General features: G+C 43.1%; 1 pseudogene; it reads right to left on the bottom strand.

Annotated features, from left to right (window-relative positions):
- Positions 1–26,358, bottom strand: part of LOC145408283 (uncharacterized) — a 116,930-nt pseudogene that overhangs the window by 32,747 nt on the left and 57,825 nt on the right.

Genomic DNA, 26,358 nt, shown 5'->3' on the forward strand with positions numbered 1-26,358 from the left:
GATCGAGGAACATGCTAGTATTTGAAAACATGGCAAGAGCATATTAAACATTAACCTGTTCAGCCCGGAGACGTCAATTCTGTCTTATTCTGGTTAACTCTTGACGACATGATTTGGGTCAGATCCACTGGTGAGGTAAATAAAATCAAAATTACAAAAACAGCTGGTTCTTTCCTAAAATTAAACTTGTGAGAAGAACATGAGCCGGACTTACAAAATAATAAAAGAGAATTGAAAAGATAATTGCTGCACTCCGAGAAGCACAATTATAAGAAAGAATGAGGCGAAGCTGTGAGTAAAGCAGACAAAGCGCGTGTAATAACTGGAACTGCAGACAAAATTGCAACGGGAATTATGGCACGGCTTTGATGTTGAATGCATGTCAGTTCTACACACGAGTCATTATTTTACCTTCCTTCCCCTTTTATTTATTTATTTATTTTCATATATACCAACAGCATACCAACGCGGGAGGGGAAGAGATGAAAACTGCGTGGACATGGTGCAAGGGCGAATATGGAAAGCGCCCCTCCGGGCCAGGATCACGGCCAGAATAAGGGCACGACCTGGAAACTGTTGGATTTGCTCTGACACTTTTTAGATGCGGGAGTATCTCAAGTAGCGACCCCGTCCGTCAGTTCCCCACTACCTCCCCCCCGCCCCCAGAAACTAGGTGCTTCACTCAAGCAGACATTAGCAACTTTAGTAAAGCCCCATATTAGGGCCAAGAGGCTCTCGTTTAACGTTCGTAGTCCTTAGCGACTTTATCAGAGCCCCATTTTAGGATCCTTAAGCTCTTGCATCTGTCTAGTATTTTTGCGCTTGTATTCTAATCTTGCTAAAGTGTGGCCATGCCGAGTTTGTTTTCCCTGATATGCCAAAGGTTAAATGGATTGAGCACAGAGAGTACACGTGGCCCCATGTCGTCCCACGTCCACAGGTGCCCTCGCTTTGACTTCTCTGACCCAAAAGACAATGGTTCAACTGACTGCCGTACCTTGCGATAATGATCCTAGCACGGGCACAGAAGACCCACTTGCAGCTGAAACATGTGGCAACGAAATAGGGCGCTGTCTGCCCTCTAAATCTCTTCTGTTCAGCACAAAAATTGTCCCTGCTAGGCAAAACTCACTGCGCTTGAAGTGGTCCCGAGGACCACAAGACTTTCAGGGCACCAGTTCACTGACTGCTCAGCCTCATCCCAGACAATGCATGTATCACAGCAGTCCATCTCAAGATACCTTGGGTTATGACCAACAGTCTTGTTCAACCTCGTTTTAGAAGTTGGCACATTATAATGTCTTCCATCTCAGGACACTGCACTCCTGTCGTCTTAAATCACGAGCCGTAAGTCAGTCGTCGGCGCCGTAACCAGGTGTCTCCTTTGTCACGAGGTCTGCTGCCAAAGACTCCAGCTTGGAGCTTCCTGCTATCTATCTATTGCCAGACGCCTCAATCCCGTTCGGGGTGGCCACAAACAAATCGCCTCCACGTCGCCCTGTCCCCTGCCATTTCACTCTCCTGCTCCCAACTCACACACCCCTCTCTCATATACCTCTCCACTCCATCCCGCCATCTCATCCTCGGCCTCCCCCTTCCTCTTACCCCCTCCACCTCACACACATACACCCTCCTCGTCAGTCTCTCACCCTCCATCCTCTCCACATGGCCAAACCACCTCAGTGTATTCCTCCTAACGCTTCCTATCACATCCACATCCACACCACAACGCTCCTTTATATCCTCATTTGTCAGCCTGTCTCTCCATGTGACTCCACAGGCTCCTCTTAAATAACTCATTTCCACTGCTCTCACTCTTGACTTGTGTCCTTCCAACAACGTCCAAGCTTCACTTCCGTACATTAGAGTTGGTATCACAATACTGTCATGTAGTAACTTTTTCACTTCCATGCTCACTTCCCTGTTTCTTATCACTGCTTTCAAGGAACCAGCAACCTTTCTTCCCTGTTGTACCCTTTCAAGCACTTCACCCTCCAAACTTCCATCCTTACTCATCACACTACCCAAGTACTTAAACGTACTCACATTTTCCAATTCCTCACCATCCAACCTCGCTGTACATTCACTGACTTCACCTCTCTCAAAGACCATCACTTTACTCTTCCCTACATTCACCTTTAGATTCCGTTTCTTACACACTCTCCTAAACTCATCCACCAAACCTTGCAGCTCCCCTTCGTCTTCACTCAACAACACAGTATCATCTGCAAACAACAGTACAGGGAGTTTCCTAACACTACCCCCCTCTCACCAGGGCCACTCCAACATCTACTACCCTACCTTGTAACTCTTTTATTACCCCATCCACGTACAGATTGAACAATCATGGAGACATGACATCCCTGTTTCAACCCAACCTTTAAAGAGAAAAATTCACTCAGTTCACCATCCACACGCACTGCAGCCTTAGCAACCTCATACATACTCTTCACAGCATTCAGCAAATTCCCATCTACTCCATTTATTCTTAATACTTTCCACAATCCTTGTCTATCCACCCTGTTATATGCTTTCTCCAAATCCATGAAAGCCGCATACAACTTCTTTCCCTTCTCTAGAAACTTTTCCACTAAAGATCTACGAATGAATATCTGATCTACACAACCTCTTCCCTTCCTAAACCCTCCCTATTCTTCTCCAACTAATTCCTCTGTTCCTTCTCTAACTCTGTCAATAAGTATCCTACCATACACTTTTCCTATTATACAAAGAAGGCAAATGCCCCTGTGATTACCACATACTTCTTTTTCCCCTTTTCCTTTGTACAAGGGAATAATTATACCTGACTTCCAATCCTCCGGGACTCTACCTTCCTCCCAGGCCAATCTGCACATCTTCCACAACCATTCCACTACTATCTCTCCCCCATGCTTCAGCATTTCACCACACACTCCATAAATTCCTGGGGCTTTCCCCAATTTAACTTTCATCATTGCTTCCACAACTTCTATCCTACTGATTTCTTCCTGTCTTCTCACCTCCCTCCTTCTCCCAGCCATTCCCCAGCCACTTATACTCGCATTACTTCCATCCTCTATGTTCAACAATTCCTTAAAGTGTTCTCTCCATCTGCTCACTTTTTCTCCCTTCTCCACTAGTAATCTACCATTTTTATCTTTCACTCCCCTGCTAACTTCACTTCCACCCTGTCTTACTCTCTTCACCTCTTTCCAGAACATTTTCTTACAGTCCCTCCACTTTACATTCAAATTCCTTCCAAATTCCTCATCCGCTCTCTTCTTACTCTCTCTTACTAAACTTTTCACCTCTCTCTTTCTTTCCACATACAACTCTCTCTTCCGCCTCTCAACTTCTTCCACGCCCCTATTTCTCATCCATTCATTGTATGCTTTCTTCTTTTGTGCCACAGCCTATCTCACCTCTTCATTCCACCACGCTGTTCCTTGCACCCCCCTCCGTCTTCTCTTCATCCTTCCTGCTGTCCCAGAAAAACAATCTCGTCGGACACCTATCTTTCTCCCCCCCTCCCAGTTCGCCATTATTTCCACAGCTTCAAAATTTATGTGAAGTGGTTGATGGAGGCTGCTACCAACCCCTTCACTAGGAGAAGTCTTTCGTAGAAAAAATGTCTGGCGGTAACCAAATCTAAACAGACAGGCACCAGAGTGAAAGAAGGCGCTAATTATGTCACCGAGAGGAATTCCTGAACTGAATGAAACTCCAAGAAGGTAGCAAAAATTTAAAAAAAAAAAAAAAAAGTAGTATGTCACCGTACAAAACAGGATAAAGGAGGCTGTTTAGCACCTTCTGTATCAAAGAAGCCTTTTCCCAGCCTGAATAATATCGTTTGGCGGCAGCTGGATGAAAAATAATGTCGCTGTGAGGTGGTTGCTGAAGCAGTGGTGCCAGGCTCGTCTGAAATGTGAACCCAGTGGACTGCAGACTTAATATGCTCTTCTTCTGCATCCCACCATCCTCCTCTTGGGGGATAGGGAGTCCAGTGGCTAATGGAGGTTCATTTTAAATCCCTCACTACAAAACGACTGTCCATACCTGAATAAACTCGCCTGACGGTAACATGACTAAATTCTAAATAATGTGTCATCGTTGTGAAGGGGTTATAGATCCCGGTGGTCCGCACAACGTCAATGACAAGGAAAAACTAACAATGGAACGAGAAAATCAGAGGCGCCAGGATAATGTGTGTGTGTGTGTGTGTGTGTGTGTGTGTGTGTGTGTGTGTGTGTGTGTGTGTGTGTGTGTGTGTGTGTGTGTGAGCCTAAAAATAAGTGAGAGAGAGAGAGAGAGAGAGAGAGAGAGAGAGAGAGAGAGATGGGGGGGGTACATGGTTTGTATACGTTCGTGTGAGTGTGCGTGAGGTTAGGTAAACACAGTAAAACAGGGAGTGAGTGAGTGGGTGTCATGTTTGCTGAGTGTGTTTATATACGAGTCAGGGATGTTTACGTGTGTTTAGTCAACCTGATTCACGTCAATGTTGTTGTACAGGCGGCCTCAAAAGTTCGTTTACTGTTTACTTAGGTCATGTTAGTTACTTTTCTTCCTGACCCATTATATCACAGAGAACCACTTATGGGAGGAAAAACATACTCAGCCTCTCTCAGTTTAGGACTATTAGACAGCAAAGGGAGGCCAACGCAGAGGTAAAATATCAAACGAACTTCTGTATCCATAGGCAGAGAAACATGGCAAGCCTCTCAGCTGTGCAATATTAGCCAGCAGGGGAAAGCGTGATGCAGAAGAGATAAAACATATAGGCGAATTTTTGTGTGTTTGGGAAGAGAAGCACGCCAGGCCTATCTCAGCTCAGAAATATTAACCAGCAGGGATAGTGAGGGGTAGAAGAGGTGAATTATTAGGCTAACTTTTGTATCTATGGGCGGAGAAACATACCAAGTCTCTCAGCTGAGGAATATTAACCAGCAGAGGAAAGTGAGGAAAAAAAAAAAAAAGATGAAGTATTAGGTGAACTTTTATGAACAGAGATACATGCCACGCTTCAGCTCAGGAATACTAACCGGCAGAGGAAAGCGAGAAGCAGAAGAGATGAAATATTAGCCGAACTCAGTGCTGGTTCTCTAACTTCTCTCAGCAAGATAGTTCACATAATGCAACCCAATTCACGTATGTTGCAGGGAAGACTAATTCAACGTTACCTGCAGCATCTTCTACTTCCCATAACCCTATCCATGCTTCATAATGTCAGTTTTTAAGTCTCTATTGATTGCATACTTGATCAGAAAATTCACAAGGTTAGAAAAAAAAAAAAGTCTGCGTTTCTCACACTAACAAACTGAGCCGTCCTCGAAAGACACGAGAAATGGGATGTGCAACGTATGGAACATCTGTATAATACGGTGAGGTTGGATATTAAAGTTTTGGATATTTTCGTGGTCTTAAAAGGCTTCCTGGCATGTGTTCATTACCAGTATACTTACTTCTACACACGGCACATAACCCATGCACACAGGAAAAAAATGTACAGACATATATGAGGAAATAAAGATATATCGGTAGGGATGAGTTGTTGGAGGTAGCCACAGCCCAACAGAGTTCATCCTACTATCACTCACACACACACACACACACACACACACACACACACACACACACACGGGGAATGCACATTTTCAGCTATGAACCTGCTGAATAAATAATCTACCAATTTTATTACACACACACACACACACACAAACACACATAAGTGGCCAATTGGCTAGGTAAGTGGTCTGCTGTCCGGGTGGATGCAAGTTCCATTTAGGGTTGGGGCAAACAACAGTCTGATTATTTAACTTCATTTAACAACCTACTAATCTTCCACAAGACCCACCGACATCCCCATTCACATAAGTCCTGAATGAGAGAACCCAAGCATGTATTTAACTGGTAGGTATTAACGCCGAAGTGGTGACATGTGAAGGCTTATGGCGCTTAGGAGGACTGCTGGACCTCAGGAAACGGAATGGTAGGTTTACGCCCCAAGAGTCAGACACAAAACAAAGCATGCACACACACATACATACATACAGGAGAAGGAGGCATACACACAGATGTACTCATAAAGCAAAACATACACACGTACGTACATACCCAGCCTTCGTACGCACACATCTACACGTCAAAAACCGACACACGTACATACCAGGAGAGTCGTCGTACGCACACATGTACTCCGACGTCATGAACTGCGTGATGAGGGTCGACTTCCCCACCCCCGCCGTGCCGATCATGACGACCCTGTGTTGTGGGGTGGGTGTGGGTGTGGCCACTTTACTGGGCCCTGGCGTTGACGGTATAGACCCCACGCTGGAAGGCAAACAGGAGGCTATACTCATTTCACCTTTACCTGGCCCGGATCTTCGTCTGACTATACTCATTTCACCTTAACCTGGCCCGGATTTTCGTCTGGTTGTACTCATTTCACCTTTACCTGGCCCAGATTTTGTCCTTCTGTAGCTTATTTCGCGTAGCTCAGTGGCAAAGTGAACGCTAAGCCTCTACATCTTTTCCACTGCATTTCTTCATGGCTTACATCATACTTTAGCGTTGATCTCTTGCTAAAATTCAATATTCAAGATGGAGAGACGGTAATTTTAGGCCAAGTTTGAGTAAAAAGGGTATAGTGACGGGAAAGTGGCCAGAATTATGCCACTAGGAGGGTACAAGACGACTATTTGATTGATGTTCCTGTGAGTAATTCTCCTCACACACACACACACACACACACACACACACACACACACACACACACACACACCACCTATCCAGCTGAGGGCATATTTAAATTCAGAAAAAGATTATGAAACCTTTTTTTTTTTACCGTAAACAAGCTTTGTGGCACTGTAATGAATAGTTCTAGGGGGCGATCACCTTCACTCCTACTCACTTTTTTTTTTTTTAGTACGCCACTTAAAAAAAAAAAAAAAAGACAGCCATTTCACCACCACCTTAACGCATGCACTGGTTCCTGTCTGCTACGTGAATGACTGGTTCCTGGACAGCCTCTCTACTGCACGATGGGAATTAGGAGAATCTCTTGACAATGCTACAAAAAAGTATAATAATGTAACAGATCTAACTTATATTTTCCTTTAGATACGTGTTTGATACAGTGTGGTTCTAGAAATCACTACCACAAAGCATCAAACAACTGCAAATCACCACTATAATAACACTATAAAACACAGCCACAAGATACCACTATAAAACACAACTCTGGCTCAAATGGTCCCCTGGGAACATCTCGCTACTGCACGATGACATCTTGGATGTGATGCAAAAGGAAAGAAAAAAGAAAGTTAAAAAAATAAAATAAATAAAAACTACCCTTGACTTCAAAATAGCACACCAAATCTGTTAATTACCTGGGCAGCCTCTCTCTACTGCACGATGAGACGGTGGATGTGACAGACGTGTTGGAGGCTGATCGTCTTGGTCGCAGTGAGTCCCCCCTGTTCACCACCCCACCCCGAGACGTGATGCTGAATTGACGCAGACGACACACGCCCATCTGGAAGGAAGGAAGTGATACGTGGTGAGATCTGGAAGGAAATAAGTGGTATGTGGTGAGATCTGGAAGGAAATAAGTGGCATGTGGTGAGAACTGGAAGGACATAAGTGGTATGTGGTGAATGGCTTGTAAATGGCCAAGCAAGAGGTTGGTAAACTGCAAGTGGTAGGCAGAGACTAAATGGCAAGTGGTGAACAGGGTTTGTATTCTCGTCGGTTGTGGAAGCTCCCTAACACCTTTTCCTAAGAGATTTACTTTGTTTATAATACCTTACTGCTCAACTCTCTTTACGAAAATCCTTGCAATATCTACATACTCTGCATAAGTAACGATTAAAGGGAAATAAACCAGCCACATCCAAAAATAAACAGTTAGGGAAGAGATGTTAGGGAGCTTCCTTAACCGACGAGAATACGAACCTAAGTGGCAAGTGGTGAGCGAGAGGCGAGTAGGCTTTAAGTGGTGTGTACTGAATAAGTGGTGAGGAAGAGGTGAACAGCTGAAAAGAGGTGAGTTATTTTTTAAGTGGTAAGATGAGAGTAGGTGGTGAGTGAGGAGGTGGATGCAGAGAAGAAAAGAAGTCGTCTGCTGTCCAAAACGTCACGAGTTCGATATCAGGCTGGGGCAGGAAACACTTTGATCTGAATGACTTAAAGAGATTCCAATGACCTTCCACAAAAAAATCATTTATACAGCCCTAACATGTACGAAATATAGACGGTGGGTAATAGCGCCGAAGTGGTGATATGTGAAGCTGTGCGTTAAAAATAAGGACTACTAGGTCTCAGAGAACGCACTGTTTAGCATATATCCAGAGTTAGGATGAAAAAAAAAGGGGTTAAATACAGAAAGAAATGAGGACGAGGTAAATGGTAAAAGGTATGTAATGAATAACATGCGTCGTAAGATTTGAGTCGTAAGAAATGAGTCGTCAATATAGGAGTCGTAAGAAATGAATGGCAGGATATGAGTCGCAAGCTGTGAGATCAACATAGGAGTCGTAAGCAAGACATGAGTGGTGAATAAGATAAGAATCGTAAGACATGATTCGTGGGTAAGATTTTAGTCGTAACATATGAGTCGACTGTAAGAGGTTAGAACAGATGGAAGAAAGTGCTGATGTGAGGGTGCAAAAAGGTGAAGTTAGGTGTGGAGAGAAGTGCTGATGTGAAGGTATGAAAAGATGAACTTAAGTGTTGAGAGAGAGAGAGAGAGAGAGAGAGAGAGAGAGAGCGCACATACATAAATACACACACACACACATAACTTTAGTTTTCCCGGAGATGAGATGACAAAAGTTTAATGCACTAGTCACACGTTACCTCTCTCTCTCGCTCTCTCTCTCTCTCAGATCTGTTAAACCGTGGGGTGGAAATATGAGGACGATGACAACGAGATAAATGGACAATCTGGGAACTATGAATAAATCGCCCAGAAACACATGCTAGGAACCTCATTAAAATTAGGTGAAAAGAAAAAAAGTAGAATAATGAAACAAATCTTACTAACGATATTATCCTTTAGGGAAATTAGAATCCATGGCCTAAAAAACGTACAAAATAAGGAGAGAGAGAGAGAGAGAGAGAGAGAGAGAGAGAGAGAGAGAGAGGGGGGGGGGAGAACTATACTCCTCGACATCTTCCTTCAGAGAAATCAAAATCCATTTCCGACGCAAACCTAACAATAATAATACACACATACATACATAAATACAGAAAGAAAGAAAAAAGAAAGTAAAGAAAAATGTAAGAAATCTACCCCTCCACACCTTCCTCCTGAGAAACCAGATTCCCTTTCGCAACTATGGCTCACTCTTTGTCCAAAATCCCCAGCTGGAAAACATCTTGACATTCCTACCGCCACACATGACGCTCCCACCACCTTTGCAACACTGACGCGCAGAAAATGTAATACCGGTGATACGTAAAGAAAACGAGAAATTTTGTGTGTGTTTTCGAGTTACTGCTTGTGTGTGTGTGTGTGTGTGTGTGTGTGTGTGTGTGTGTGTGTGTGTGTGTGTGTGTGTGTGTGTGTGTGTGTGTGTGTGTTCTACCTCCTATTTATATGCAAGTTTTACACATGCACTTACACGCATACATATTCACACATACATAGATTAATACACAGCCATATACCAAAACACGGTCACATATCAAAACACTCACATAAACCCACACAACTATAGATTAAAACACATTCTTACACACGCAGGTAAAACACACACACACACTATCACAAGCACATACATCAAAACACAAGCATACACTTCTTACACTCCTTAAATACACACAGAAACAAGTATTTATCTAAACACACACACACACACACACACACACACACACACACTGCACAAACAACAATTTCGTCCAGGCACCCCTTCCCAGCACGCATGCATTTACAAACATCACCGCGGCGCCGAACACACCAAAACAACACGCCAGAGGACAGAACCAAGCAACCCAATACAACAAACGATTCTCCAGTCCACAATAAACTCGCGTCACAATACACTCATTCATCATCATCATCATCATCATCATCATCATCATCATCATTGTCTTTTTCCCATGTGCTAGTGGAGTGAGGTAGAGTCACAAAAAAATGGAAAATGAAAGAATATGACAGGACTAATCAACAGCAAGCCCAATGAAACAGGTCACACACACATTCATTCACTATTTAAGCCCTCGGAATCCTCGCTACACCCCACAGGTACACTTTTCCACACGTAGCTTCGTAGTTACAATCGATACACAATAAACTTGCTGAGTGAACTCGCTCCACAATACACCCTCTTCACAACACACTCGCTCCACAGTACACTCGCTCCACACTATTGTCACTCCACAGTTCACTCACTCCACAATACATTCGCTCCATACTACTCGCTCCACAAAAAACTCACACCATAAAAAAAAAAAAAAAAAAAACTCGCTCCACAATACATTCCCTCCATATTACACTCCCTTCACAATGCAGTCGCACAAAAAACTCCCTCCACACTACACTCCCTTCACAATACACTGGCTACACAATACCCTCTCGCAGCAACAGGACAGACACAAACCACCATGACGGCACAAACAAATACTAAACAAGAGCCGCCGTCAGTCACGGGTGGGGGAGCGGCCTTATTGTTCCGGGGCCCGCCAAAGTTGAAACAGGAACTCGGATCAACATGGAAAAAGGAACAACGAACGCGGGGCAATGAACGCGGAACAATGAACAAGGAACGGGGAACAATGAACATGGAATGGGGAACACTGAACAAGGAACGAGGGACAATGAACATGGAACGGGGAACAATGAACAAGGAACGAGGAACTCTGAACAAAATGCTGGAACTCGTGAAGCAGAGGATGGGATGTGGGAAAGAAAAAAAGGCACAAAATTCTCTCTCTCTTTCTCTCTCTCTCTCGGGAGGTAAAAATGAGATACCAGGAAAGGCGCAAAGCAAATGGAGGAACACAAAATCAAGAAAGGAGAAAAATCAAAAGAATATGAATGCGAGAAAGAGATATTGGGCTTTACTAGGAGAAACATACGTCAACGCAGGAACACTATATATATGGAGAGAGAGAGAGAGAGAGAGAGAGAGAGTGCATTCCCCGAGTTAAAGAGATTCGGCGAAAATAGTTGACATGAAAGAGTCTGGAATTTATAGAGGCGCTGCAAAACAACACACACATCCCTCTCATACAACGTTCACCTTTTGCCCACCTGCGGCTCACTCAATTCCGAAAAAAAAAAAAAGAACGTAAACATCTTCAATCTCTCTCTCTCTCTCTCTCTCTCTCTCTCTCTCTCTCTCCCAACACAATACTCGTCCATCCTTTCCACAATTTCTGTACTCCCTCTCCCACAGTGATGTCCCCTCATATATTTCTAGCATTCCAACCCTCTCTCTCTCTCCCTCTCTCTCTCTCTCTCTCTCTCTCTCTCTCTCTCTCTCTCTCTCTCTCTCCCAGCACAGTTCTGTCACCCCTTTCCCCCCGTCCTGCCCACTCCTGTACTCCCAACCATCCCGTCGACCTCCTTTCCCCGCAATTCAATTATCTAAACCAAACATTGCTCTCCCGGCTCGCAAAATGACATCAACATTTCAGAAGCCACTTGGTTGGATGAAATAACCCCCCCCCCTCCAACACGCACAACCCCTTCCCCCCAAATATACAGACAACCCCTACCGCCCACGTTCGCACACAACCTCTACACACTCACACACATATGCACAAGCCTCACTCCCGGCCGCCTCCTCCCCACGCACATGCACAGCCCCCTTACATACACAGTCCACTGAACCTCCACCTCCCCCACGGGCCCACACACAATAACACAACTCCCTCTGCACACACACACACACACACACACACACACACACACACACAAACCCCTCCTACACACACTACCTCCGCAAGCCCTCTATACACACAACCCACACCCACCCCCCTGACACACAAAGGCCAATCTTCCCCAGGACACACACACACACACACACCTCGCCCCAAACTGATAACTTACTCACATCAGCCAGAGGAGTTTGTGTTTACTGTATTATATTCTTGCTGTTGTCACTTTCCCCCCAGCTTTGCGACCTTTCAAACTAGCTGAGTTAGATGCCGCCTTCATTAACTTCTTAAGATAATTCCCCTAAGTTTAAAAAAAAAAAAAAATGCCTGTTTGGTAAAGGGAAAAAAAAAAAAAAAAAAAAAAAGACGCCATCGTGGAATCGTGTGGTTAATGGCAAATAATTTCGTAAGACTCAGATCAGAATGGCTAAATACTACCTTCATTAACGTTTTTGCTTCGAACTGTGAACTATGAATTAAATTATTGGTGACGTCAATAATTTTACTTAGCTCAGTGAAATCCAACGCAGCTAAACAATTAAATAAGATCTAAAATCGAGACCCATGCAACCAAAGAGGTTATTATCAGTCATAAATGTGGCAATATCCGGCAATATCTACCACAATCAGCTACTGACAGAGGCACTACAACCAAGCAGTCAGTTTTTGTTGAAACCTTAAGAGGAATATGAATCAGTGAAAGATAGCAGATGTGGACCCACGAAATCCCATGTCCACAGGTGCCATCGCTACTATTCCTTTGACTTCGAGGACGACAGTTTGACTGACTCTTTACTCTTCCTATGACAGAGACGACGCCAGCTGTTGTGTAAGACGTTAGTGCGGGCATAATACTCGTACATGGGGACACAAACGAAGCCACTCTATCTCCCCAACCTTCCACTGTCTTGAAAGGAGACAGCGCTCTCCAACCACAACCTTGTTTCAAGGTATCAGTCAAAACCAGTTTCACTTAGAAAGGCCTGAGATTCACAGGCTTCCAGGGTGGCAAATCAGTTATCTACTCAACCCCATCCCAGAACCTCCTCATCCCAGAGTAGCTTGAATCAAGACCACAAATCAGGCTCATCGGGTTATCAGTTTTACATTTCAAGATCAAGGGCAGCATTTGGTGCTGATTCACTCATTAATCCAGACTCTCTGGACTCTATCCTCACCCGACACCTCACCAATCAGCCCGCCTACAGTACCCGGTGCCTGAGTCAGTGGGTGGCGTCATGTCCACCTGCCTCCTACACCGTTAGGGCCTACAGCCGATGACCCCATATGGAGTATCCTGCTATCTTAGGAACAACACCATGCACACGCTTAGAAATCCGTCTAATCCCTTCACAAACCCGCCTAAGCCACTTACGCACATGCCTTAATCAACCACAAACTCGCCTAAACTAGCTACAAACCAGCCTTGGCCACACACACAAACTCTGGTTCCCCACACCTTCACTACCACCGGATCCTCTAAATCTCCCCCCCCCCCTCTAATCCAAACGTGCATACCACTGCCATTACATCTACATACTCCGTATTAAACGCCATTCTCCATGTAATAAGTTCATATATTGTTTGACTGTCTGATGCAAAGAAAACTAACCCTCAGTACTGCATTTCCATTAACTTATTGTCATGCACTGCCTTCATGTCCCTGCAATAGAAGGGTAGTGGTAGCTGCAAACCCAAACTCAACTGAACGTGAACCCGTTGGACTGCAGGATGAAGATGCCCTCCTCGTGCACTCATTCATATTCCTTCTGGGGTACATAGAGGGAGATGAGGGACATTTGTACAACTGGGCAGTGGAGCACTCGGGTTCTATCGGTGTCACCACATGCAGGCGTCTCTCTCCAGCATCTCATTGTCTTATAAATTCTGTAAATTAATTAACAATACAACTACCTATATGCTTCTCCAGTGTCTCTAGAATCCGCAAAAATTACCCAAAATTATAACTTTAAAAAAAATTTGAGCACAGTCATGTCCTGTAAGCTCTACGCTACAATTGCTCTCCTCTGTTTGGAAAGGCTATTAAAATTTCAGTAGATTCCAAGTGGGCGGCCTAGTTGTGGAAGCTTTAAGCGGAGTCGGGCACAATCGGAAGTGCATTTAGGTGCGCTGGACCGAAATGAAGCTGAACTAATGTGTGTTGGATCTAAACAGACCTAAACAGAGTAATCACGAGCAGAATAAATGTATGTCGGACCGAAATGGAGTAATCAAAGTAGAATTAATGTGTGTCGGACCGAAATGGAGCAAACTGGAGCAATGAAAGTAAAATTAATGTGCGTGGGACCGAAATGGACCGAAATGGGGTAATCAAGGCAGAAATAATGCGTGTCGGACCGAAATGGAGTAATCAAACCAGAATTTATGTATGTCGGATCCAAAAGACAAATGGGGTAGTCAAAGCTGAATTTAAGTGTGTCTGATTGAAAAGGAGTATTCAAGAGCTGACTAAACGAAGTGCCAAACCAAGCTGGTGTAATTATGCCACCCACTGATTTTATGAGTCAACAATAACTTTTTAAATACGATAGTGTCTTTTCCCTTTTTTTAAATTTTAACTCCATTCAGTGTTGTGTTGTATTCAGTATTTCTTTTTTGCAATCTACAGATGGTTTTCTTCATCTTAGGGGCGACTTTTCTGATTTGAGGAATAGGATACAACCTTCATCAGCCCCTTCACTCTTCATGGACCAGCAAGAATAAAAAGAAAAATGTCATCGGACTGAAGAGGGTAATGTTAGTTTGGCCACTTCTTTTCAATTTAAGGGAAAGTTCTCGATAAAAGCCATGATACATTTTCTTATAGTCATGTTTGCGTCCACCGATTTTACAAGCCAAAGAGAAGGTGTCTTGAAGTAAGGAAGTAGAGATATAAATTCTGATACAATAAAGCCGACCATAATCACTTTTCTCCCATGAGGTACTTTTCATTTTAATCTTGCTAACCTCAGACAGATTAAATTACATTATGATAAACGTTTAGAACTGAAGAGGTTATATAAAGCCTTCATCAGCCTCACAACCTGCGGGGCTCTCCTAAGCTGAATAAAATCGTCTGTCTGTAGCGAGAATTAAAGGTAAAATAAGTCATCGGAGTGAAGGGATTAAAGGTGCTGTCATTCATACACTCCAGTCCCCCAAAAGAACCCACATCAATTCCTTCGGTCTAATTACGTATTTTTCGCTTCATTTTTACACTTCCAGACGATTACATCTAGTTTTAGAGTTTCTTCGGGCGGGAGGGATAAAGTACAGTCATTACCAACCCCTTCACGCTGAATACAATGGTCCGGAATTAACAAGAATGAAAATGTTATTGTACTGAATGATTTACGCCTTTCAACTGAGATAGGGGAGACCAAGGATGAGATGGAGGGATGGAGTGGAGAAGTATACGAGAGAGGGGTGTGTAAGTTGGGGGGAAGACAGCGTAATGGCGACAGGGCGGCGTGGAGGCGATCTGTTTGCGGCCACCCCTTACGTGATTAAGGCGTCTGGCTATAAAGAGAGAGAGATATAACTGTGATGGCCTCTTCAGCAGTAAAGAATCACCTGCCTTTACCTGGAATACGAGAGATACCTATTATTTCCTCGCTAAACCATTAATCGAGACGCGTTGTAGCTTTTCTGTTGCACTGGCTTTCTCTTTGCTAAAGAAAATCGTTTGACGTCAGAATGAAAAATGCAAAGTTTGTGTTTCCCAGCAAAGGGTTAAATGACCACCAAATTCCACACGTTTCAATCACACACGCTCTCTCTCTCTCTCTCTCTCTCTCTCTCTCTCTCTCTCTCTCTCTCTCAATTAATTCAGGATAATCCCCCCACGGTCAAGTACAACTCTACCATTCTATTCCAGCTAACACAAGTCAAAGTCGTTTAACCAAGAGTGAGTCACAGGAGCCTGGGCGTTAGGTACCTCACAAAGTTCCCCACGTTTCACTCCCACACACACATCTACAAAGAGATGTCACTGTTATTATAGTAAAGAGGCGCGTATCACCTTTGTCCTCAATGTGCCCCGCCTCAGCTAGTACAGGACGATTTTATTCCACTAAGAGGCGTCATCATCATCATCATCATCATTATCATCATCATCACTGTCATAATTATCATCATCATCACTGTCATAATTATCATCATCATCATCATCACAACTACAGAAAAACTAGAAAGCACAGCGACACGGCATCTGAACTTTGACCCCTAAATTGAATTACTTCTTCCCAAATCTATAAATTATTAGCCAATGTCGCTCCAAATCAGATGTGGCGTTCAAGATTATTTTGTTGTTGTTTTAAATAGATATAAACATAGATGCATACCAATTCAATCACACACACACACACACACACACACACACACACACACACACACGAAAGACAACAAGAAATCGTTCCATCTATAACCACAATTCTCTCTCAATTTATCTCATCAAGTTTAATCCATTACGCACTTAAACTTTCCCTCTCCTGCAATAATTTTTCTCTTTCATTGCATCTGCCCTATTACTCTCTCTCTCTCTCTCTCTCTCTCTCTCTCTCTCAATCAATCGATCTGTCTACCTCTACCTATCGTATCACTAGGTTATCCCTATTTCTTTTATTATTCATTAAATAATTCTCTCTCTCTCTCTCTCTCTCTCCCCTCCCCAGAACGTCACCCCAAGCCCAAATAAATATGTGAAAATTTACAGCATATTCAGGCATAAAATATCCTCTCCCTCCCTTTATTGGCATTCTCTCTCTCTCTCTCTCTCTCTCTCTCTCTCTCTCTCTCTCTCTCTCACATTTTTCCCCTTCATAATTTTTCTTGGCTAATCTCTCCCACCTCCAAATAAACATATATGATAATTTAATGGCTCGTCCCAGCGGCAAATTAACGAGGCTTGTGGCAACTTAATTCGCCCTCATTCAGTGCCTGGAAATGGGCGTCAAATCACTCACTAAATCTTTCTGGCAATTTTGGCGCATCCGGAAGAAAACATGATTGCAAAATTTATGAAAAAAAAAAAAAATCGGGTTTAAATGAAGTAGTATAATGCTCTTCCCTGTGGATCTGCTTCGCTTTATTCATCTGACTTTTTCTTTTTTCCTTCTGTTCTTTACTTGGCTTTACTGGTTTTGCTTTTTTTTATTTTTATTGACTGTTTTACTTATATGTTATTACAGATTAACCACAACATTTAATTACTGATACTTTGATGTCGTTTTGTGCTTCGTTTATATAATGGACACTGTGAAATACTCTAATATTCAGTCACATGTGGTGTTTCTTTTAACTTTACACTGACCGATGATGGAGTAAAGTTGTCTCCGAAACTGTCGCGCCATATAAACAAGATGCTGTTCTGCTATCGGGTGCTGGTCTCTCTCTCTCTCTCTCTCTGAATATTAGCTGGGTGCCTCATTTTATAATAAGGAGTTACGATAAGAAACAGACTCGAGAGACTGAGCTACACTACCGGACACTTGCGACAAAAATCCTGTCTATACTCTGAAAAAACTTTAAGATAAAAACATGAGAAACTGTGCACCAGAGTAATTTGGAAAAAAGGGAAAATGAGAGAGAGAGAGAGAGAGAGAGAGAGAGAGAGAGAGAGAGAGAGAGAGAGAGAGAGAGAGAGCACGAGGGGGAAAAACGAAGAAAAATTTACCTGTACTGAGTTCGAGTTTGGACGAAAAAAAAAAAAAAAAAAATCCTCGTCTGCAGTATGGGAAAGTTCCGATAAAATTGGCGAAGAAAAAAATCCGCTGCGCACTGACGAGAAATTATGAAAAAATAAAAAATACAGAAGAGTAAGAAAAATGAAATGATCTGCATGAAAGAAGTATTAGGCTAAAAAACAGTATAAGAAGAAAAATACTGAGAAGATGAGAAGGCAATGATTGAGGATAAATGAATGGAAAATGAGGAGGGAAATTTTCTAAGGAAAATGATAACGTGGCCTTTGGTTCCTTCTTCCTAGCATAAAAAAAAATGTAAATGATGGAAATGGTAAAGGAAAATGATCAGAGCAAAATGGTGACAAGATAATATGAAACAAAAGCATTCGCGGCCAAACGCTAATCTCCCGCCAAAATATGTTACTGGCAAAGGTATAAGCTTCCTAGAAACCAAATTTCAATATGACATTCCGGCAACAGATACATACACACACAGACACACACCGACAAAAACTATATAGTCCCGCACAACTCTATGGATGTCAGTTAGCCTACTGCGTGTCACAAAAGGCCAATACATATTAAAAATCATATGGCGGCTGGCATTCGGTCGTCGTTGATCACATCCTCATCAAAAGTATTAGGCTTCTGCACATCCATATAGTTATTATTTCCTGAAGGTTTGGTGAAAATTCGTCCACAACTTTTCGATATATTTTGGCCACACACACACACACACACACACACACACACACACACACACACACACACACACACACACACACACACACACCTCTTCTCTCAGCACTGAGGCGAGAAGTTAAATCCATCTCCTGACCTAGTGTTGGACAGATATCAATGACGAGCATCCCCAAGACTGGGACATTCAATCATTATATGCCATACACACTAAGCCACCAGACAATCATCGCAATAAGGAGGGGGGGGGGTCTAAGTGGCACATAAATAGGTGGCTCTATTGCCTGGTTATACAAATTTCCCTTAATTCCCCCTCATTTTCCTGAGGTAGGATGGAGGACTACAGGCAAGAAGCTAACTCCAGCCTGCAGTCCACCGGGTTCATGCCCAGATGAGCGTGGGGTTAAGCCATCGCCACCACCATCCACCACCATAACCACCACCACCACCACCAACAACAACAACAACAACAACAACCAACTCTTAGGCTTAGATGGCTTATGAAGCACAAATTTATATTAAACAAATGATCAATAAATGTCAATTATACTTTTATACCTAAATTATCAAAATACCAGTACCTTTATTTTCACAGCACGGTGAAAACATGGATACCTTCATTACCAACAAGGTGTGGGACAGGCTCAGAGGGGCACTGGTGGCTGGCAAAGGGTAGATAAGTACGAAAGCGCACAGAAATACCGATCCCCTTTTTGTGCTGAAGAATGATGAAGCTGTTCCACAATATACAATGAAATTTGCCAGACTACACAGATCGCAATACTGGGTTTCGGGAAGTCATTGCTCACTGTCTCATTTGTCGTAAAGGTGTGGACTGATACTCTAACTTAGCCCAAAATTGCCACCTCTCCATCTTGACTGCCGAGTTGAAACAAGAGAGTAACGCTAGAATGTAATACTAGTTACGAAGAAGTGCTATGAAAAGGACACAGAACCACTGAACTGTCTTTTCCTGCCACTGAGCTACGTGACTTAACTCGAAAAGGGAAAAATTCTGAGCCAGGTTAACTTGAACGGACTGTAGTGTCTGCAGTCGAAGATACAGAGAAGACGGGCACTATATGAGGTGTGATACTGGTGGTGGGAATATGCTTCTTAGTTCAGTGCTGTGAAAAATAACAAGGTGAAGTGAGTGGGCTGGGCTAAGATGGTGGTGGATGGTGGTGGAGAGTGGGACGAGTACACCCTGTTAAAATGGGTATCAGTTATAGCTATGGTGGTGGAAATAGACTTCTCTTAAAACAGTACAGTTATGAGGGTAGGAAATGAGTAATGTGGGTGGAAAGGAACACGAGGAATGGGCGGGAATGATGGTGAGTGGTGGGGCAGGGCGAGGGGAAGGTCCTGAGATGGGCTGTATAGGGTGATCAGTTTGGCCGTGGCAATGGTTCAGGTGAAAACTGTTTTTTTTCCAGAACACGACAAACATAAGGAAGAACAACAGCATGAATGTAATACGTGGCATTACACAACGTGGGTACAAACAATATACGGTACAAAGGAAAACTGGAACAACACACAACAAATAATATAAAACAAGTAAAAAAACAAATCTATGCAAAAACAAAATACACACACACACACACACACACACACACACACACACACACACACACACACACACAAACTATTTTCAAACTTGGCAGCTCATGCCGCGTCAAATATGAAAGTGAAATCGTGAAAGTTGTAAGCCTCAGCGGAGAAAAGTTATTATCGTGGTCAATTACCTCAACTCCCTTGACACTACTTCCATGGCGGTGGTGTCCCATGTCTTTAAAGGCAAGGATAAGACAGTGTGTGTATATATATATATATATATATATATATATATATATATATATATATGTGTGTGTGTGTGTGTGTGTGTGTGTGTGTGTGTGTGTGTGTGTGTGTGTGTGTGTGTGTGTGTGTGTGTTTTAGCAATTTATCTATACTAACGCTACTTCTACTATTACTACTACTAATAATAACAGCCTGATGATGATGGATGATAATGATGATGATGATGATGACATTAATACTAAAGTAATACAAGTAGCAGTGTGATTCTTTTCACCCGAGGATCGAAATCAGGTCAAAGCTTCATACACACCCGTCAAAAAATATCCTTACTTGCTTTTTACATATATGCATAAATTACCACCACCCGACAGGCACGAAGGGAATGGGGTCATATATAGGATCGTATTCTGAGTGGCATGGAAGGCTTCGTTACACCTCCTCCATAGCGATTTATTCTGCATTTTACATCTTAACTTTTTTTTCATGTTAATTATATCGTTTTAATATCGATACAATTCGCATCCGTTGGAGAGAGAGAGAGAGAGAGAGAGAGAGAGAGAGAGAGAGAGAGAGAGAGAGAGAGAAGATGATGGAGAAGAAAAAGGAAAGGGGGAATACTGAAGTGCAATTAGCAGAATAAGTCACTAAAGAAGAAGTGTTACGAAAAACCAAGAGCCACTTAGAACACGACAGACAAGGGAACACAGAGAGAGACGCTGCATGCCCCACCCCCTCACCACCCCACAAACTCGGGCTCTTTTGTGCGGGTTCCGAGAAATTATGCCGCTCGCCTTTCCCAATCTATAAACACGGGTGACTCCATGCCCCGCCACAGACAAAGCCCCTCGCCCAAACGCGTCCCTAATTATTTTACTAAGAAACGGGGAATCATCGAGGAAGAATCACTATCATATCCAGTTTAACAGAGGAGGGATTCTTGTACATATTTACGCTCGATTCTCCCTCGTAACTTGGATTTCTTTTTACAGGAGGAACTGGAGATATGGGAAGACTCTATACTCGCCTCTCCTCGTCCTAAATAAAATATAAAATCCTTCAAAAAGTCTCCTCTCATAAACAATATTCGTCTTTGTAGGAGGAAGAGAAGACAAGGGAAGATTATCTGTTCTCCTCTTCTTGTACTTCCTATGAAAACAAATTATGGTTATGTCAGAGAATCGGTCACCTGTTCATCAGCACTACTATTCCTTGTACTATTCTGCCAGTGATGCCCAAAGTACTCAAACTTTCAAATACTGTAATATGTTCCCTGTAGCACCGTGCCAGTGCTACCCCATGTACTCATCTCTAAATCAGCACAACCATCCATTATCATCCTTGTACAACCCAGACATTACACACACAGACACACACACAGACACACACACACACACACACACACACACACACCTGGATTAGCATTACTGTATCTGCGTATCACTAGATCAGCAGTATCATTCATTATATTCCCTCTACTACCCTACCAACACCCCTCACGTACTCACCCCTGGATCAGCACTACTGTATCTGCGTCTGGGTGAGTCTGCATGGATGAATGGGTCGTGTGAGGGTGACCTGGGGTGGTGGTGGTGGTGCGGGGCGGGGCAGGCGTCGGTGGGGCTGGTCTCCTGTTCAGACTCATCAAAGCTGCTGCAGATGCTCACGTCACCGCTGCCACCGCACTCCTCACGTTGACGTTGACTTGCTTCACTCAAGTACCTGTGGGTGGACGAGGAGAAATGTTAGGTTAGGTTATATTTGGGGTGTTAGCGGTCAGGAGTCTATTATAATCAACGACGTGAAAGCCGTGGCTATTGTGATGAGGTCGATTCCCATGTGTTTATATTTGTATCTATGCTAAAAAAAAAATCCCATGAATGTGGCTTAAAGGGGGTCAAAACTGGAACGTTCGTTGTGTGGCCGTGCGTAGGTCTGGGAATAAGTTGTTTTATTTGGGTGCAGATCGATAAGAGGTTGTCAGGGGTTAAGGTCAAAGTTCAGGGTGCTGAAAATATCATGAATGAGTGACCCAAGCTGGATGAAACTTGACATACGAGTACACACTGTGCGTTAGGATGGAAAGTAGTGGTTCTTTTTTTGGTTCACAGTGATCAGCTACGGTGGCTCGATCGACAGAGTCCTCGTCTAACGATGCGTGTGCCCCGAGCCTAGGGTTTGAACCAAAATCGTGGCGGACTTTAAGGTGGATGGTGGTAGTGTGCCCTTTCAAATGCTTCCATATGTTTATACGGTGTCGGGGTTACCAACGGAATATACAGACTTTAACAACCACAAATGTACACATCACAACATGCGACTTTCAAATGCACCTCCATTCCTACAAATACCCCTTCCCCATTCATACATCGCCAACATGAAGCAGGACTATTTCTGGCTATCGCCCTCCCTTCAAGGAAAAGATTCTGTCCTGCAGTGACCCAAATATGAACTGATACATATAAACACGATTAAAGGTCAAGGTCAGGGGTTAAGGTCAAAGTTTGGGCACGGCGTCATTGTGCTTTCTAAGGCACAATATCTAGCTGGGTTTTGTGTCTGACTTATCGCACTTGTTAGCACAGTGGACATGTACTAGGACTTGCATACCTGTCAGCATAAGTTTGTGGTTATTTACAGTCGACAAAAAAGTATCACACACCTAGGTTACGACGGATGTGAAAATGAGCGAATTTTGTAGGACACACATGAAACTATTAACCCAATGTCTTGAAAAACGCAGCACCCAGAATGTGAACTTCTGTGCGATTTTGAAACCTAATAATTACCAATGATAATATTTGTACTTATAATCACAGGGTGCTCCATATATCACAATGCTTCGGCCATGTTTCAGAATGATATGAGCGGTAAGAGGCTCGATACGTTTTTGGCTGACTGTACACCCAATACAAAAGGTGTCGGTACGCTGCGGGTCCGATGTCACCAGGAATCAATCAGTCATATAGAATCAACATCTCTTTAATACCTGTACAAATCAAGCGCATTACAACTTCTTAGATTAGTTATGGCAAGTAGCTGACATGGCATTTTTCCCGGCATTGTTTGATTCGTGTGTCATAATATTTAACACATACTGGACACCGATATTCTTTGGACTGAGTGTGTGTGTCAATGTTAAGTATTCATCAGCACCAGGTTATGTAAAAATCAGTATCAGAAACACACACACACACACACACACACACACACACACACACACACACACACACACACACACACACACACACACACACACACCTGTCCTCTGCCATTACACCTGCCTAACCGCCCGACTCACGCACCTGTCAAAACCTGTCAAAACTACCTGAACATCTGTCACACCAATTAAACACACGTCCGTATCAATTATATGTCTGTCACTTGCAGTTATATATAGAGGCTCCAGTGTGTGTGTGTGTGTGTGTGTGTGTGTGTGTGTGTGTGTGTGTGTGTGTGTGTGTGTGTGTGTGTGTGTGTGTGTGTGTGTGTGTGTGTGTGTGTGTGAAGTTCCTATAAAGATCAACAGACTAATGAGAAACGTGACTAACAACACCTTTCTTTCCCAAACATTTCAACACTTTTTCCCCCCTTCATTGACCCCCACAACACGGCCACGTATTTTTCTACCTTATTTTTGTTACTTATAAGCGTATTTTCCTCAGCTTAAGAGAGTCCAGTAGTAATGAAGGGATTAATGACGCCCCTATCTAACCCCAGTTCGAAAAGTCTCTCCTAAGCTGAATAAAATAGTTTGGGGTGAGAGAGAGAGAGAGAGAGAGAGAGAGAGAGAGAGAGAGAGAGAGAGAGAGAATGTCCCTGGGTTGATGGAATTATTGGTTAACGATGTATTTGTCTTTTCTGTTCCTATTTCCTCCGGACGATTTTATTCATCTTAAGGCAGAGCTCTGGTTGTGAAGGGGCAAATGAAGGCCGTATGTGTGATGTCTCGTGTTCGAAAACTCTCTTCTGAGCTGAATAAAACTGTCTGGGTGAAGCATGAACAATAATAGGAAGATACGAGACAATACCAATGAAATACTGGCAAGATAATAGTAAAATAACAGTAAGACAGTACCAAGAAAAAATATGAAAATTATCAGATGGCAATAAAAATAAAAAGCATAATCGGACCGAAGGAGTTAGCTGACGAGTTTCAGAGTTCGTTAATGTTTTGTTGAATTTAAACCTTCACTTAACCCTTTCATTACGGTGATGTCCTTTTGAAGCTTATTCTTGCTGCTGCCAGACGATCAGATTCAGTATGACAGCCCCCAGTGGAGAATGTTACAAACCAAACACAGGACACCTCTAACAGCCGCACCCACCACAACACATGTTGATAGGTGCCTTTTGTCTTTGAACACATCACTCAGACACATTTCAGAGACTCTCCTGATATAAACCACTTTTACCTCAGACACACGCCAGAGGCACACCATACACACCACCAATACTCCCATCCTTCAACATTTGCCCATAAGTGTGACGCTCATAACACTCTTCGGTTAGACCTTGCTATATTCAGCACGTCAAAACGGTAGTGACTCAGTGAGAGTGACACAGTTGGGAACGCACTGATTTTGGACGCCTTTTGAGGGTGAATCACTTTCTTTCCCTATCGTGCAGCCCTGAGTGTAATGCTAATTGGCTGGCAGCATGGTCAGTTAAATACAGAATAATTATCGGTGCGGGTAATTCCGATCATTTGCTAATCACCTCCACCACACCTGAGCACTAATTGCAGGCCACACACACTTGAACAGGCAACACACACGCACACCTGAAGCTACACTAATTTGTTCCCAACTGCTTCGGTTAGTGTTTTCTACCCAGTGTATGGAGGGTTTAACTATTATCCGGGACATGGAACACTGTAAATGAGTAGAAAGGGATCAACACTTAGGTGTGGAATGTGTGTGAATGAACGAAACGAGTTCCAACCAAATACCTTTGAAGAAAATGTTAAGCATGGATGTTATTCATGGTCACCACTTGCCACAGCTGCTGCGCTTTTTGCACTGGTTGATGTGATTTTGGTTTTGTTGTTTGCTTTCAGCAAAAATAAAATAAGCTGGTGACGATCTGTGACTCGCGCCACGGTGTTACGGATGTCCACGCAAATGAACTTAGGTATTCTTGAATGTCTACTTTCAGTGAGATCTGCAATATCAGAACTGAAAGAAAACTTTTAACATTTTTGAAGAAAATTCTAGTGGATTTTAAATAAACCAATTCGCACGGTCAAATCAGTTTTTCATGTGGATTTCAAAAAAATTTAATTCATGTATTCTAGGTTCAATATTTTCATGAAATTGAAAAATTAGAGGCTGTCCCAGTTTACAACCCCAGCCGCCTGGTGACTTGGGGAGCAAACTCTGATGATAAAATGTTGTCGCTTACCCGGACAATAATTCTGTTCTAATTACCACGGTCAGTTTTTCACTACAGCAGCATTTAACTATTAAGTGGTACAAGGGATATTGTTTGTGATGATGAGTACTACTAGAACAGCCACAAACTCTCACTCCTAAGGCCTTCACAGTAATGACGTGTTGTTCCCCTCCCAAGCTCGCCAAATCATTTCAACCGTTCAAGACAGACCATGGATATATTGCTTTCGGGACTGTGTGTGTGTGTGTGTGTGTGTGTGTGTGTGTGTGTGTGTGTGTGTGTGTGTGTGTGTGTGTGTGTGTGTGTGTGTGTGTGTGTGTGTGTGTGTGTGTGTGTGTGTGTGTGTGTGTGTGAACAGCATAACGCACTGTTTATTCGATTTGGATGAAACTTGGTGGAAGGACTGAGCGGCTGAAATGGATTAAGTCCTTCGATTTTAAGGATAATAGGTCAAAGGTCAAGATCATAAGGGGAGTTCAACACAATACGACCCAACAATGGCGGGAGGGTTGCGGTCAGGCAAAGATGAAGTGATTCGATTCTGACAACAATCGGTCAAAGGACAAGGCCAAATGGCAACGTCAAAGGGCAAGGACACAGGGCAAGGTCGCAGGTTCGGCTCTCTCGACTGTGATCAGGTGGGCAGAAATGCTGTCGTGATGTTTTTGGTGTTACAGTGTGTCAGTAATGTAGGGCACGGGGGTTGTCCCATGAGTGCTCTCTCATATTCATTACACACACACACACACACACACATTATGTTTTCTTCAAAAGTTCACCAAATTCTTGCAGGCTGGTTTCTGGGCACCAAAAAATAAAATAATAATAATAATAATAATAATAATAAAGTAAAAGGTCATATACGAAAATACAGGCCGGATTAGATTCAACCTCTTCAGTCTGGGAACGTAATTTTAACTTT

The sequence above is a fragment of the Coenobita brevimanus genome, chromosome 76 (genome assembly GCF_032717465.1).
Source record: "Coenobita brevimanus isolate Jiangsu-jjx chromosome 76, ASM3271746v2, whole genome shotgun sequence".
NCBI classification, from domain to species: Eukaryota; Metazoa; Arthropoda; class Malacostraca; order Decapoda; family Coenobitidae; genus Coenobita; species Coenobita brevimanus.